Source organism: Meles meles, chromosome 6 (assembly GCF_922984935.1).
Source record: "Meles meles chromosome 6, mMelMel3.1 paternal haplotype, whole genome shotgun sequence".
NCBI classification, from domain to species: Eukaryota; Metazoa; Chordata; class Mammalia; order Carnivora; family Mustelidae; genus Meles; species Meles meles.
In genome coordinates, this window is record NC_060071.1 from 11,821,998 (window position 1) to 11,834,003 (window position 12,006).

The following is a 12,006-nucleotide window of genomic DNA, read 5'->3' on the forward strand; positions in this document are numbered from 1 at the left end:
CCCGCTGGTCTTCCTAGTTTTCCTTTTTCTCGGAAGGTTCGTTTACACCCAAATTAGTCTCACGGTACCATTGTCATGATTATAAGATGGCAAATGCCTCTGGGGATAGGAATTATGTTTTATTCATCTTTATCGTCCCAGAGGTGTTTGTGCCTGTAACAAATCTTCGAACAATGGAGCTAAATAATCCTAATTAATTTTTGAGGCTCCCCCCCCCCCCGACGCCAAGCCCTGGTGCTATGAGGCGGGTCCTATGAGATAGCTTTCATCTCCCGTTTTACAGGTAGGGAAACTGAGGCACCGGAAGGGTCAGTAGTTGCCTGAAGCACCGCAGCGAGTAAGTGGCGGCAGGGAGAGTCCAACCCGGGCAGCGTGAAGCCAGCCTGCGCCCGGCTGCCCTGGTGCCACGCGGCCTCTGAAAACACTGCCCGGAGTGCATGAGGTCTTCTCACGGCGGCCCGGTCAGGGAGGGGCGTGGAAGCTCCTTCCCCTGAAATAAGTTCCTCTTTGTTGTGAATAGACTTTTCACACTTTCATCCGTCAGGGCATTCGGATGCTTAACTAGAGCCCGAGCTGGAAGACACAGACTCAACCAACCTGGGTGGCAGGTGTTGGGGACATAAAATTAAAAGCAAAACCTCCTGCCAACCCAAAGAAATCTCTCCACAAGTAGAAGAGACAGAAAACAGTTTTATTATTGAACAGAGAAAGTATGAAGACCAAATAGGACGTGCATCACAGGCAATCCACTGAGAGACGGAAAGGACGGGAAGACATGTCACCCTTTTGCACGGCTAAGCAGATACGCCCTATTGCAGGTGCCTGTTCTCGAAACAAACAACTAGTTCTCAAGTAAGAGGGCTTGACAGCGCCATTTGTCACACACAGTTCGCCTTAAACTCACCTTGGGAATCGGTAGCTGGTAATCTGTATTAGCTCATTAGTATTATCCAGAGGAAAAAGTAAATTTACATCTTTATGGCAGGAGGTAGGTTTGCAACTTAGAACCAGGAACCCGAGTTAGACTCCTACACGCCCATGGAAAACGGAGGGGTGGGAGGTGGGGGGAATAGGGATGCTATCTTCCTTGGTGATTAGGTTTCAAAGAGATGGCTCCCAGGTCACTGAGAAAAATATTCCCGGGATTGAAAAGCTGGCAAAAGGTTTACCTAGCTTTTAAAAAGGTTTACATACTTCTCGAAGGGGTAGATAATTTACAATCATACATTTTCTTTTTTTTTTTTTTAAAGATTTTATGTATTTATCTGACAGACAGAGATCCCAAGTAGGCAGAGAGGCAGGCAGAGAGAGAGGAGGAAGCAGGCTCTCAGAGAGCCTGATGCGGGGCTTGATCCCAGGACGCTGGGATCATGACCTAAGCCGAAGGCAGAGACTTTAACCCACTGAGCCATCCAGGTGCCCCAATCATATATTTTCTTAAAGTGAATGCTGAAAGAAAGTGGGGGGATTGCAGGGGGTCTCTTTCCCTTTCTGTACTATGCAAATTTATTTAGATTTAAATATACCCTGACACGAGATACAGGGACACCTCAGGTCAGCTCTTCCAATCAGAGAGTGTGCTTGCATTCAGATTTTCACCTCACTAGCCCACCTTTTCCCCAGACATAATAATCAGTCAAGGAGTAGGACGGCAGGAGAAGCATTACCTAATGCTGAAAGTTGGGTTTTCTATTTTGATGCGAATTCTTCCTTCCTGGTTTCTTTGAAATTACATCTAATTTCTAGCAGATGCTGAGCGAATTTGCGTGCTGCACTAGACCATGAAAATGTGTCTAAGAACTGCCAAGCAGACAACTGGCTTTCATGTACTTTTGAGTTCAGTCTTAACTCTCCTGTCCTCCCTCTTCATTGCACAGCCTTCATTGCACAGGAAGGACCTTCCCTCCCTTCCCCCACCTTTTAAGCCTCCACTGACCTACCTCAGCTTCTTTAATGAAAGGCTCAGGTTGCTTGGCTAAGGCCTCCGTGCCTTAGCATGTGGTGATACCCGACACTGGACCACCTTCCTCTAGGTTTCTGCTCGCCTTTTTCAACTAGGAAGGCATCCCGCCCATACTTTCCTTCTAGAATTCTTCACTGACCAGCCTCCCTGCTCACTAGCCTTCCTCTCATGTGGTCTCCCCTGGACTCTGGACTCCTTGGTAATTTCCCCTCTATCTGTATGGGTGTAGACATGTTTAATGTATTATTCTATAAACTTCTTGAGATAGAAGATCTTTGTTAACAACAACAACAAAATCTTTAAAAATTCCCAACATCTCACAGAAGGGTACCTAGATGAGCAAATCTGAGACCTTAAACTGGTGAGTCAGAGGCTTCATCCAGCTGCACCAAACTATTTTAACACTTTTTAATATATATTTTTTTTAATTCCAGGACAAAGGGGTGCCTAGGTGGCTCAGTGGGTTAAAGCCACTGCCTTGGGCTCAGGTCATGATCTCAGAGTCCTGGGATCAAGCCCCGGAATTGGAATTGGGCACTCTGCTCAGCGGGGACCCTGCTTCCCCCGCCAGCCACCCTGCCGGCCTCTCTGCCTACTTGTGATCTCTGTCTGTCAGTAAATAAATAGAATCTTTAAAAAATAAACAAATTCCAGGACACATTTTAAAGTCTGGCTTTATATAAAAATCAGGGTCTTTGACGTCTCTTTAAGATGTGACCATCCTGGGTCTGTTTCACATGGCAGCAGGTACCAACCTGCTACAGAGGCTAGCCACTGTAGATGGGACAGGAGCTGTCCACTTTGCCTCAGGCTTTGCCACTCCCTGTCACTTTCCCACTGAAGCTAAGTATGAGGCTTCATTTATTTATTTATTAAAGACTTTATTTATTTATTTGACAGAGAGAGATCACAAGCAGGCAGAGAGGCAGGCAGAGAGAGAGGGAAGCATGCTCCCCGCTGAGCAAAGCAGAGAGCCCGACGTGGGGACTCGATCCCAGGACCCTGAGATCATGACCTGAGCCAAAGACAGAGGCTTAACCCGCTGAGCCACCCAGGTGCCCCATGAGGCTTCATTTAAAGTGAGTGCACACTGATGTTTCTCTTGGAGTAAACTACTTCTCAGTACCGAAAGCAAGGAAGCAAGACTAAAAAGCATCTTTCAAGAATAATGGGAGAGAGCCCATTCTGTGATAGGGGAGAAGAGTTGCCTCTGGGTTGATCAGGCACACAAAATACATCTCTCTCTGTTTTTCTTAAATCCAAGTGCTTTGTTATTTATATTATCTTCCTGGTCACTACAGATATTTGATTTTTTTGACCAGTAGGGTAGATACTCAGAAGCTGTTTGAAGAAACGAGGGAAGAAAGAAAAAAGGAGGGTGCTTGGGTGGCTCAGTGGGTTAAGCCTCTGCCTTTGTCTCAGGTCATGATCCCAGAGTCCTGGGATCGAGTCCTGCGTCAGGCTCTCTGCTCAACAGGGAGCCTGCTTCCTCCTCTCTCTCTCTGCCTACTTGTGATCTCTCTCTGTCAAATAAATAAATAAAATCTTAAAAAAAAAAAAAAGAAGAAGAAAGGAAAAATAAGTTTAGCAAATGGTTAGGATCCCAAACTTTTCAATCCAGCTACTTAAAACAGTCTTTTCCAATTTATCACCTGTGGCCAGTCCTTCAGTTTCACCCTGAACATCTCCTCTGCCATTGGTTGCTGCTGGCTTAGGTGTGTACGTGATACTCAAGTCCCTACAGCCACTGCCTTAGCAAAAACCAAGGAGGTGAATTCGTACCTATGCTTTGTTCTTGATGACTCCACAAGCCTAGAATACACAAAACAAAAAAGTTCACTTCATGAAGGTAATTAGTTTTCAGAGGATTATTATTCACAGCACTTTTAGATAGATAGCGTATAATGGATAGAACTGAGAGAGATTTTATGAAACTTCAGAGAAAAAATCGTAAATCCTGTTGCAATCCGTTCTTACATACCACAATGAGCATCTAAATAAATACAGTCTTTTCTCTCTAAACACAAGTGAGATAAGAATCACCAAGGCACGTACAAAGGAGGAGGATATTGGCATTCATCTCACATAAAACTGGTCAAGATAACAAAACCATACTTAAGAAGTTACAAACATTGTTTAGTAGAGCTTTTGTTTTCAAGGAAGGGTTTTTAATTACCACTTCCTCCTAAATTCTCGTAGCTCAGATTTACATTGTTTGAACAAGAATCCGTTCTAGTCTAATGGAGTAGAGAATCTTTCTGAGCTCCTTGAGTATTTGCTGTCTTTTAATGGCATTATAAAGCATGGAGTGATAAAACGGAGCCAATGCAAAGTTTTTCTTTCTGCCCTGAACGTGCCATGATATCATGAAATAAACCTCAAGTCGTCTGTCTCCTTTTCCTTGCCTGGGGTTTAAAAGCCACTAAATGAATTGTGTTGCCCGGCCGTCTCTGTCCTTTTCAAATGTGTGGAGCTGCTTGGGCAGTGGTTGGTTGGGGGGATTGGTGTAAGAAAAGCTTCACAGCTGATTCTGACAATATCCTTTCCTGAAGAACCTACAGTTTAAAAACAAGGGAGGGATTGTAGGGGAAGAGTGCATCAGAGAATTTTACATTTGTTAAACTCACTGTGAAAGAGTTCTGTGACTTGGGAGAAACAACAACCCGCCATGCAAACTGCATTTCCTTTGGGCTTGAGAAAAGCTGAATGAACCTTCCAGCCACTAGAAAAGATCTAAAGCAAAGTTGGCGTCCAGAGACCCGTGTTTTGCTGAAAAGACTCCCTAACGGTGAGGGGAAAGTGGCTATACTACCGAGAAATGGAAATAAATGGCCTCTTTCAGCACCTAGAAGCTGCCCAGAAATTTAAATTCCGTCATCCGTTAGAAAACCCAAACCATATTGCACGTAGTAGGGTTTGTTTATTCGGCACATCTCTTCACAGTCCTCCAGATATTTTAACAGCCGTGCTCGACTGTGTGGCTGGCACAAGGACCACAAAATCGTTAGTAGCTAGGGAGGCTCATTGGCAAATAGATTTCTTGCGTGTGATGGAACACAGGCTCATTCAGAGAACTACACATTTCCGTGTGGTTAGATGTGGGAGACCGAAGCTCTGATTATTACTGTTTCTCTAGGCATGCTGCAATAATCGTGTCCTGTCTGCAAAAATGGAGAAATATTTACTCTCTGCAGGTTTTCATTAGCTTCAACCAGAGCAACTGCAAATATTTTGATACCTTGCTTTATTTTAAGGATACTGACAATCAAAGAAAGATCTTCAATTTGCTAAATTATCACGTTGGTTGGAAAAAGAGGGAAATATTTTTTTTTTCTTATTTTGATCCTCTCTCACTCGGGGTCTGCATGAGTTTCCATCCATGGTATGGAGTACCCCTGTATGTCGCAAGGAACCAGCCCAAACCAAACCAGTCTCCTGTTACCGCAGACATTTGAAGGATGCGTGAGCTTACTGATGTCAATTACAAGAAAGGCGTCTACTACCATTTTATTAATCATCCTATTTAAGGCTGCCTGGGTGACTCAGTCGTTTAGCGTCTGTCTTCGGTGAAGGTCAGGATCCCAGGGTCCTGGGATCAAGCCCCACATCGAGCCCTGCATCGAGCCCCACATCAGGCTCCCTGCTCAGTGAGCCTGCTTCTCCCTCTCCCTCTGCCTGCTGTCCCCCCCCCCCCCCGTGTCACATAAATAAATAAATAAAATCTTTTAAAAAAATCATCCTATTTAATCTTCAGAGCCTATGCATCTTCTCTTTTCTTCAATACCAACTGTCCTTGTCCTTATTCTAAGTCAAGCTGACTTGGAATCTATTCAGGGCTGTTACTTAACTCGACAAAGAAAACACTCTGCTGGGTGCTAAGCTCCCATATTTGAGTTAGAACCTACATCCTGAGCCTGCACAGGACTTTTTTCCTTGCCTTTCTATTTTCATTTCATTTTTCCACATCTTCCTTTTAAATATTTTCCTAGAAATACCTAACCCGTAGGGAAGGAGATGGAAAAGGCCATAGAAACAAGAATTCTGTATGTGTTGTACATGACACTCTTGCAGAAAGGTGGTAAGTACAATGTCTTTGCGGTCTGGCTCTCAAGCTTAGGGGCCGAGATGTGCTCAGGGAAGGCAAAAGATCCCCCAGCCCAGGAAAATCTACTAAGCCAGTTTCCCAAGGCACATATAACTTGCTGACAGCAAAGAAGGGCGCCGTATGGGGAGATGAGCGGTGGGGCACAATCATTAGTACACTGCTTTAGAAAGAGGGGCTGTGCAAGACCCATCTACCAGCTTCGATGCACGCGTGTCTTTACTCTGGCTTTGGTCAAAATTTCCATTTCTACAAAGCCTGAGTAAAAGAAAAGCAAGTGTTAATCTGGTCGAACCCCAGGTTTAGGCAGACAGGAGAGGTTTCAACCAAGTTTGCTTTGTGTTAGAGGACTGTCACACACGCTGTAAATAAAAAGACCCCTGGCTTTCGGCCTTTTTCTGTTCGTAGACAGTAAATCTAAATCCTTTGTCCCCACAGACCAACTCAAGTGCAGTAACCTTGGCGGCGGAGGCTGCAGAAGAAACACACTCTCCAGATTTCCACATCTATGTTCAGTTTTAGAAAATCGGCTATGGCGAAAGGGGAAAAAAACAATTTTTACTTTGCCTCGGTTATTGACACCAAGAAACACTCCTCAGACGTGGGGAGGGGAAACAATGAGTCATTCATGCAGTCAGCCCAGGTGGTGCCTGAATTCCAGACCGAGGCCGCCGAGTTAACCCCTGCAAGCCTCCTGCAGGCCTCCTCCCCGAGCAGAGAGAGCGCGCGGCCAGCCTGCCCCCGGCTCCCCGCGGCCTCTGGGGGAAGCAGGGCGGCTGCCAAGCAGGCCCAGGGCTGGAAGGGAAGGTGAAGCCTGTCACCAGGGGCCCTACCTCCCCGGGCCAGTCCCAAGGGGCCTCGGGGCTGTTTGTCACCGCCTGATTGGCTCCAGGAGAGGGGTGGGGACATGGAAACATTCTGCCCAGGATATATTTAGTTGGAGTGCAGCTGGGGGAGCGCTGAAACAAGGCAGCTTTTGTCCTCACGCTCAAGTGTTTTTCCTAACTGGGCGAGGGTGAAAAACTTCAGCCACGTACTGATTTCTTTTCCTTCCCCTCCATTTTTCTCTTCTTCAGGGTTGGGGGATGGGGGTTGTTCTCATTCGGAAAGTGGAGGATTTTTTTGTGGTTTGATGTCTAAGAGGGAACGGAGCCATTTTGAGGCCGAGTTGACAGCCCAGTGGAAAAGAACATACTCTCTCTGGAAGACGCAGTTAAGAAATCCAGAGGCTTCTAACATGTTGGATACGTTTGCGTTGTCGCAATTAATTTTCTGTCAGGTCAAAGTGGAAGTGAGGTATTTCCAAACGTCTCTACTTGGGTGAATTTATGGACTTAGAAACATAATTAAGTTTTATAAGCTGACAGAACCCTGTTTCGTTTGAGTTGATTCACATTTTCCAGTAATGAAAGATTTACTTCTGCGCTGATGAGCACAGCTTCTTTGCAACAGATTACTGATGAGCCGTGTAATGGCTCCTGTTCCCGGACCCCGTGGAAGGCCACCGACAACTGGCCACCTTGCTATGACGCTTTTATGGCCTCTATGTAAATGTTGTAGATTAGGGGTACATCGTCTATTATTAAGTCGCACAGGAAATAATGTTAAATGGAAATCCCATTTGCAGTAATGAACCAAGGGCAAAAACTTTTGAACAAGAAGCCGACGGTTTTGATGATACCTTGGAAACCAGTTGTATTGGTATGAGCCAGGGATCTTGAGACAAACAGAAGCAAGAAGGAAGAATACGGATATGGAGAGAGAGGGAGAGAGAATGAATGAATGAGATATGTTTTAAGAAATTGGCTCATCTGATTGTACAGGTGTCAGGTCCAAAATCTGCTGGGTGAACTGACAGGCTGGAGACCCAGGAAGAGTCAATGTTGTAGTTCAAGTCTGAAAGCTGTCTGCTAGGAGAATTCCCTCCTGCTGGGGGAGGTCCATCTTTGCACAATTCAGTTCTTCAACTGATTGGATGAGGCCCACACTGTGGAGGGCAATGTGTTCTACCTCAAGTTCCCTGACTTAAATGTTGCACTCACCCAAAAATACCCTCACACGAGCATTTAGAATAATGGCCACACATCTGGGCACTGTGGCCCAGCCAAGTTGACAAGTAAAATCAACCATCCCACAGGTTAACGCTCCCATTTTGAAATATTCACTTTATTAATTACAAGATTATTTAGCAGGTTGAAGCCATTGAGAGGGTTTAGAAATGGGTAAGATATGATAACTTCTGATAACTGCTTTCTTGAAAACTGCTTTCAGGTCTTCTCACTCTCTCTCCCTACCTCTGTCTCTCTCTCTCTTTCTCCCTCTCCCCCCACCCTTCTCTTGGGAGGCTTGCACTGGGAACCAAACGAGGCACAGCACTGTGAGAAAGCCCATGCCACTGGGAGAAGCCATGTGATGATACTCCAGACAAAAGTCTCCAACCAGCACAACCTTATCTCTAGACATGTGGGTCGGCCAACCCTCAGGTGTTCGCATCCCCAGCCTCCAGCCTACTAGCTGTGCCCTGACTTGGTGGACCAGACTGGGCCCTGTCCCAATTTCTGACCCACAGAAACTCAGAAAATTCTTAAAAAGGGAAAAAAAGAAGAAGTGGGGGGGGGGAGAAGAAGGAGAGGAAGAAAGAAAAGATGAATGCTATTTTAAGCCAGTTAATTTGGGGAGAATTTGCTAGACAGCAGTAGATAACTAATAGAGTAAGATTATGGTCAACTTTATAGGAAACTACCAAACTGTCTTTCCAAAATGTTTTTACCATTCTGCACTCCTGCCAGCAGGGTATGAGAGTTCCAGATGCTCCATCCTTACTAGCGATTGATAATTAGCAAGTGTTTCAAATTTTAGCCCTTCCAATGGGCGTGGAATTGTTTCTCATTGTGGTGTTGATATGCATGTTCCTGATGAGGCCATACTTACTTTGGATCAGAAATATTATTACTCAACTTAGAAACCAACCTTATTTGCCATGATATTTCCTAACCACATGCCATAAAACCAACTCATCCTTATCCCCCGATATTCGAGAGCTTATTCTTACATTTCCAATTTGTCTTAAAAATAATTGCCCCAAATGAGTCTGTATTGCTAATAATTATCCACAATGGGCTCAGGAGTTTGCAAGCCCCTGGAAGAATGAGGAGCAAAAGCCATCTATCCATGGATATGGGACTCCCGAGCCTAACTATACCATCACCTGTTTTATTGTTTTGTTTTGAAACTGTTTTAAGATTTTATTTATATGTTAAAGAGAGACAGAGAGAGAGAATGACGACAGGGTGCAGAGGGAGAAGCAGACTCCCCTCTGAGTAGGGAGCAACACAGTGTTCACCCCAGGACCCTGGGATCATGACCTTAGCTGAAGGCAGACACTTAACCAACGTAACCAACACTTAATCAGTATTGCTATTATTACTATTTATTGAGAAATGCTCCGAGCTGGGCATCTGGCACTTACCACAACACCACTAAGAGGTTCATATTTTTATCCTCATCTTATTCCTAAGGAAGAGTAGGTTTAGGGAAGTCAAGAAACGTGGCTATGGCCACACACTGAATTTGAACCCAATATTGTTTTATTTGATCCAAGATAGCTTTTTCCTCACTTCTTTCTAATTTTATGCTGAGATGTAAGGAAACATTTTGGCCTAAAGTAAACAGTGGAAAATATTCCAGACTGGGAGTTGAGACACTGGGTTTTACTCCTGGCTCTGTCTCTAATAAATGGTCCACTCTTGGGCAAGTCCCTCTCTGGATCACAGTTCCCCATTACTAAAAATAAAAGGTTGGGTTAAGACCTTATCCAGTTCAAAAACTGTGATAGATCAGGCATAAGGCTAAGCATTTTACAAGTGTTAGTTAATTTATTTATAGGTCATAAGAACCGTATCACATAGGTACTATTATTGTGCCCATTTTACAGGTGAATAAACCGAGGCACAGGCATTAAATTACCTTTCCAAAGTCACAAAACCAGTACATATGATTTCAACCCAGGCAGGTTGGTGCCACAGCCTATGATCTTTCTAAACCAGGCAATGTTCGTTGAAAGCTTAATTTTTTAAAAAGATTTTATTTATTTATTTGACAGAGAGAGATCACAAGTTAGCAGAGCAACAGGCGGGGGTGGGGGTGGGGAGTGAAGCAGGCTCCCCGCTGAGCAGAGAGCCCACGCAGTGCTCGATCCCAGGAGCCTGAGATCATGACCTGAGCCGAAGGCGAGGCTTAACCCACTGAGCCACCCGGGTGCCCCAAAAGTTTAATTTCAACAGACACCTTGTGACATCTTCAAGCAGCATTATTCTCTCCCCATCCCCATTTCCCTCCTACCTTTCTTTTGTTTTCTTTCTCTTTTCTTTTCTTTTTTGAGGGGAGGGAGAGAGAATCTCAAGCAGTCTCCATGCTAGGCACAGAGCCCGATGCGAAGCTCGATCTCACAACCCTGAGACCATGACCTGAGCTGAAATCAAGACTCAGATGCTCAACAGATTGAGCCAGCCAGAGCCCCCTCTTACCTTCTGAATGAAAAAAGCCGAGATTTAGAAAATTTATTCTGTCCCAAGTCCCACAGCCAGTCAGCGGTAGAGCCAGGATGGGATGGGAAGGAAGCCCAGGCAGTTTGTCATTAAAGTCTAGAGTCAAAGTCTCAGGAGTCAGAACGTAAGAGACCACAGCTCCATAAGCCCCAGAGAATCTTGCCAAAGGAGCACCTGGAAACACCCAGGAGGACCTGACGTGGCCATACCTTCCTCTCTCAACTCCAACCTGGCTGCATTTCCCCCTCTCTTTTCCTCTCCTCTTAGGAAACCCATTGCCTGGAAATCATAAATTAGAACTACAAGTGCCTGAGGGAGCCTGCCCTGGGGCACTGGTGGTGGCCATGGTAACACAGCTTCCAGAACATTCCCTGCTGCAGGCTGTGGGGGAGGGGTCTCCCTAGCAGGTCCTCAAGGTCCTCCTTCTTTCAGGCCCAATATTGAATTAATTACCTGGACCTCAAACGTCAGGTAGAAAAGGGAGTTTGGGCAGCTCGAATAGGACAGTCCCCAAGGCTGTTGCATTGAGACTCTGGTTTTGTTTTTATTTATTTAAGTATATCCTTTTTTATTTTTTTAAGATTTTATTTTTGAGTAATCTCTGTACTCAATGTGGGGCTCGAACTCACGACCCCAAGATCAAGAGTCACATGCTCCACTGACTGAGCCAGCCGGGTGCCCCAAGCATCTCTCTTCTTCTCTTTTAATCTTTTTAAATAGAAAACACACACATAATAAAAAGTCAAATAACACAAAAAGCACATAGTATCTAGTGGATATGATTCTTCATCTTTTAAAAAAATTTTATTTATTCATTTGAAAGAGAGAGAGAGAGAATGAGCAGTGGGAAGGGACAGAGGGAGAGGGAAAGAGGGAGAGAAGCTCCCTGCTTAGCAGGGAGCCTGATGCAGAGCTGGATCCCAGGACCCGGAGATCATGACCTGAGCCCAAGGCAGACTCTTAAGTGATTGAGCCACCCAGCCACCCCGATTCTTCATCCTACCCCTGCCTTCACCTACCCCTTCACCTCCCAAGACCACCTCATTCTCGTCCATCCAGCCAAAGGTAGTCCTGCGCGTGTGACCATACAGGTGTAGATTTTCAAACACACCAGCAGGCACCCTCGATATACACTGCTCTGTAACTTCCTATTTATTTCTGTTTAGCAATGTAGCTTGGAGATGATTCTTTGTCAATCCCCAAACACTCTCTCCCTCTTTTACAAGGATGCGGTGGAGATTTCTGCGGCAGGGCAGTGCCGACTAGTCTCCTCCTCTGACTGTTGAGGCTGTCTGATGGGAAGCTCTGACAGGTGGGCCTCGTGAATCTCTAGTGTTTGTATTGCACGGCCACGCAGGGCTCTCGGAGATTGCATCTGTCACGTGGGTCAAGGA